General features: G+C 39.7%; 1 protein-coding gene across 4 annotated transcripts in view; it reads right to left on the bottom strand.

Moving 5' to 3' along the window:
* The window catches only part of LOC125045758 (protein BTG3-like), a 22,388-nt gene extending 20,161 nt beyond the window's left edge, over window positions 1–2,227 (bottom strand). The window contains exon 1 of one of the 4 annotated variants that reach the window (XM_047643198.1): window positions 2,092–2,227. The gene's annotated coding sequence lies outside the window, so the exon portion shown is untranslated. Of the gene's footprint in view, window positions 1–1,219; window positions 1,437–1,524; window positions 1,702–1,785; window positions 1,963–2,091 lie in introns of those variants that run through there. The other 3 variants (XM_047643200.1, XM_047643199.1, XM_047643201.1) reach the window with 3 other exon arrangements.
* Between the last annotated feature and the right edge of the window lie 2,773 nt (window positions 2,228–5,000).

Here is a 5,000-nt window from a genome sequence, read left to right as displayed (position 1 = left end):
CACATGTATTTATTGATGTACATCTATATGTACATATATTCATCATCCTATCCATAGACATATATAACGGCTAAGTTTGCCTAAATAAAACATATGCATTAAGTCTAGCCTACATCTTTCAACACACATCTTATGACATAGTTAAAATGTATTTGCTATAACTAGACATTAACATTCAATAAACTTGGCTTTTCATCAGATCTGCTGTAAGCCTATGCCCAGATTAGTACAACTTAAGCCAAAGCAATATGTAGATCTTTGATTAACCCATTGTCTACTTTTTTTAATTTAGATTTTTGTTGCACAGATTGTTCCAGAAGTATTCCGTTACCATAGTGGTAATTAGGAGGTCTACTTGGCCTCGCATCATTATCCAATTCCCTGAATTTTCTGAATTTCTATAAATTGTTATCAACTTATCTGTTATCATTATCATCATTATGTTTATTTTATTATGAACAATACTATTAGTAATTTTAAAAATTGGGAAAAGTTAAACAGGTAAGATCTGTTAGGCTTAATAACAGTGTCCTTGGTGAATGAATATTTGTGGTGCCATATGCTGTAAAGAATGTTAATGAAATAGTCAAAGTACACTTAGCATGTATATACATCTACTTCAATTCTTTATTATTTCATTCCAAGTATTCATGAATATTGTGTTTAAATTTCTGGTGTGATTTAAAGATTTCTTTGGGATATGTTTCTCCAGCAAGAGGTTGTTTAATCAGATTGAGAGCACTCAACAGAATAGAAATGGGGATCTTTTGTGTAAACAGAAAAGTATGCATACTCATCTTAGCTAACTTTTTGTTTCTACTTTTTTTTTTCTTGGATAACAATAGTCCTCATTTGTGAATCTGACAGGAATTACAAACACAAATTTATGAATATCAAGTGATCACCTTGCCCTGTAAAATTTCAGCTTTCCATCACATACATTCTCACAAGACTGAGCTTGGACTACTGATGAATTAGCTAGGAGGTCTAAAGGCACCATCTTACCAGAAAGTGTTGGATGTTTGCAGCATCTGCTGGAGAACTGAGGGTACCTAGGCCATGGCAATCATTCAAGAGGATGTCTCTAGTAATTTTATCTTTACTTAAAGGAAATTGGGGAAGTGGTTTTTAAATTGGGTAAACTAGAACAGATAATCATGGAACAATAATGCAAGTATCCAAACAATGCTGGTATTATGTTTGAAGAGATGCTGCTTACCCCTCTCTCCCACTGCTGCCTTCTTTCCACATAAATATATGGTATATATTCTGTGAAATTCAATTCAAATGCAGAATACACTTGCCATATATTTTTTCTACTTAATAAATTACACTGTAAATTAAATCACTGATGAAACTTCAATGATAAAAATACTTGGTTTGAGATAAAAGTTAAAAAATATATATAAAGACCAAACTTCCTTCTCATCACTAAAGCATGGTTTTCCATTCACACACAAATCTTCTGGTTTACACTCGTCTTGAACATCACCAGTCAAAATAATCCGTGTGAATAATACGGACCTGATAACTGCACCTTCACTCGTCTTTTCTTTGCAGGTCGTTCCCCCATCACACTAATCCTAACGGTTTTAATACAGGTTTCCAATTACTTTCCACGAGGTTGTGCGTCTTCCACCAGATCCACACACGCGTCTACATTACACTACAATTTTAAAACGGAAATACCACGAGCCCTCTCACAACACGGTCACTTGCCCACACCCGACTTGGCACGGTTTTAATCCTCTATTTTTCGCCCGTAATGCACACCATACAACCTACTCTGCATGTTTCCTGTTGCAGTACTCATTGTGAACGTCTGGATGATAGAAAGAAAAAGGAGTTGTGCATTACGGAGCGGGAAGTCCCACAAAGACTTGTTTACAATGTGCCACCTCGTGTTGGGCTAGTGAGCACAGGCCAACGAAAGACCTTCACGCACAGATTTCACTGCTTTTCTTCCTCGTGCTAACTACTTGCACGGTATTTCTACTCTTTGGTAATTCTTTGACACTTTCAAAACCGTACCCAGCAAGTTTTCCAGCAGTATATCCACACTACGAGTTCAAAAGTTGGAAATAATCTTACCAGTAAGTTCATCCCTACTTTCCTCGTCCCTGATTACATCTGCTAGCAGGTATAATAGCGCGGGGACGGCCACCAACCAATCACGCGCCTCGACACAATCCCCGCAGCCAATCAGCGCTCTCCTAAGATCCCTCTTTGGCCTGGCATTCTTTCTGCGGTGGTGCCACATCGACGACGGACGTGAGGATTTGCGTCTGGCGATAACGGACCCAAGAGGGAGATGTGACAAGGTCGCGCGTGTGCATGTGCACGTACTGGGATCCAAACACGCACACGAGCCGTCGGGCGCTCAGCAGATGTTCATTGGGAGGAGCATCAACCTTCATGAATTTTAACGCACCTTCCTTTCGCCAGAGAGGCTTTAATACCCAAAAGATTGTCATGTCGGTCAGATTAGATATGGGGGGAATAAACTATGAGCGACAAACAATCACGTACGCACTCAGTACTATCTATAATTGCTATTTTTCTGCGTTGTACTTGTTGCTAATTTTGGCAATTGTGGCAGATGATTCTTCTCGAGCGCAAACATGTATAATCTCATGTGCGGCCATGTAAGATCCATCTTAACGAACTCAAATTTACTTGAATAAATAAACAGTTGGCGGCGTAGGGGCTTTTCCGCAGTTGACAAACCTTTAATATGAAGAAAGGTGAAAGCACGTACTGAAATCTGGCCAGTCGTGCAGTTTCTAATCTATCTTTCTCATTCAGTTGTATGGTATCTTTGTATTTGAATATATATATATATATATATATATATGTACATATACATATATATACGTAAACATATATATGTGTATATGCATATATGTATATATACATATATGTATATATATGTATATATATACACGTGTATAGATAAATTTATTTATACATTTAGCAAGATACCTACAGTCTAGCTGTTTCTATTTATATATCTCTGTCTACCCATACGTACACACACACACACACACACATGCATATATATATATATATATATATATATATATATATATATATATATATATACACATATATCGGGGGCACCAAGAGGCTGTGCCCTACATTTTTATCACCTGTCAAGACTGTGTTTTTCATTAGTCCCTGGCTCACTGTCCTTCCCTCCAGCTGATTGTCTCAAGTCCCTCTGCCAAATTTATCGCGGAGGCTACTTCGGTGACCTTCCATTCCAACTGCGTGATACATCTCCCTTCCTAGATCATGTTGCCTGACATCCATCCTACCCTTCACACTTCCTCTGACCAGCTGTGCGACATCGACCATTCATGACCCAAGCTCCCAGCCGTGACATGTCACATTTCTAAGGGAGATGTGGCCTGCCAGCGAAACCTTGACCTGCCCTGCCGGGTGGCTGCCAGCGAAGGTCATTCCGGTGCTAGCATCCCTGATTCAGCCACCGTCCACGCACTCAGGGCCTGGTATTCTTGGCCCTTGTATCCATTCCCGAGAAAATTACCAAGCAAGATCTCTTACACCCTATGTATATATAACGCCATATCGATGGCAACAGGGTTCCATTCCCTATGCGTCCCGCCTCCAGCCATTCACGCTAGCTACCGCCGAGATCTTAGTACGCGCCCAGCCAGAGACGGTGGCTCCGAGTCTCCTTTAGTCCCATGAAGCTACCCGTCCCTTACATTGCGATAGATGGTACGATCTGCCTTTTATGCCGCCTCCTTTGTCGGTTCAGCTTACTTGTCTCACCAAGTCTTAGCTAAAACCCCGCCACCACAACAAACTATACCTGACGAAAAACAACACCAAGAGGGTGGAACTATGTCATGGCCCTGTCTCCATTAGATACACCACGAACTTTACATCTTCCTGGGCAAGGTGACCTGAGACTTCCTCTTTCCCGAGAGAGGTCTGGACACAACACTGTGGATTCCACCAGGTTCCTCGTGGCTTTTCTGGTCCAAGGGAGCTCCGCTACTCATGCCCCTGGATCCATCCCGCGTAACGCACCAGACCGCCCTCATCTTTGGCCCTTAACATATATATATATATATATATATATATATATATATATATATATCCATAACTTCTGGTAATGCACACACACACACACACCTATATATATATGTATATATATATACATATATCATCATCATCAGTAACAAGGTACAGAGTGGCAAGCTTCCTTTAGATTTATCAGTTCTGCGAAAACATGAAGTATCCCAGATAAGTTCATCATTCATGATCATATATCATAACAAAGAAGTTTCTGTTTATTATACGAACACATCTCCCGAATTTTATACGTTTTGGTATTTATTTACAAACCAACAGCTCATTCTCACAATAGACGTAGCTAAGACAAAGAAAACAGAAGCAGCCATTTGTTAAGTACAGTTAACCATAATAGCATCTTGTCTGTCGTTGAGAGAGACAGTTTCGTGGAATGTTATTTATCCTGCCTTCCACCTAACAAAAACAATCGCAATTATAATTAGTCAATACTAGCTAGATCTCACCGTATACACGTATAGTCGGTGCGTCTATCACAAAACAGTCTTAACGGTAAGATAAGATGTATCGAGACGCTTTGTTACCCCCCCCCCCTCCAAGGTAGAGACAACCAAGGTAGAGACAACTCATAGTTCTCTGTGGTGTATTTGACGTGTTCCCGGAAGGCTGTTTTCCGAGGCGGAGTAAGATGTGAATAGATAATAATTCATACATTTCTTTCAGAGTACTATTATTCTAGTACAATGCAGAGAGACCCAACTTTAGATATGTGTGAAGTATGACCAATGGTGTTTGTAAATACAAGGATATTTTACAAGCTTAAAAATACCATAACCAAATTAGACGACGAGTAAAATGAGAACCTAACAACTTGCAAACTAACAAGCACGCTGTATTGCAAACCGCAAAAAGCAGACCAAAATATCGTTGTAAAGTGG

Source organism: Penaeus chinensis, chromosome 37 (assembly GCF_019202785.1).
Source record: "Penaeus chinensis breed Huanghai No. 1 chromosome 37, ASM1920278v2, whole genome shotgun sequence".
In the NCBI taxonomy this organism is placed as follows: Eukaryota; Metazoa; Arthropoda; class Malacostraca; order Decapoda; family Penaeidae; genus Penaeus; species Penaeus chinensis.
The sequence above is the reverse complement of the archived record's forward strand: the minus strand, read 5'-3'. Positions and strand labels throughout refer to the sequence as shown.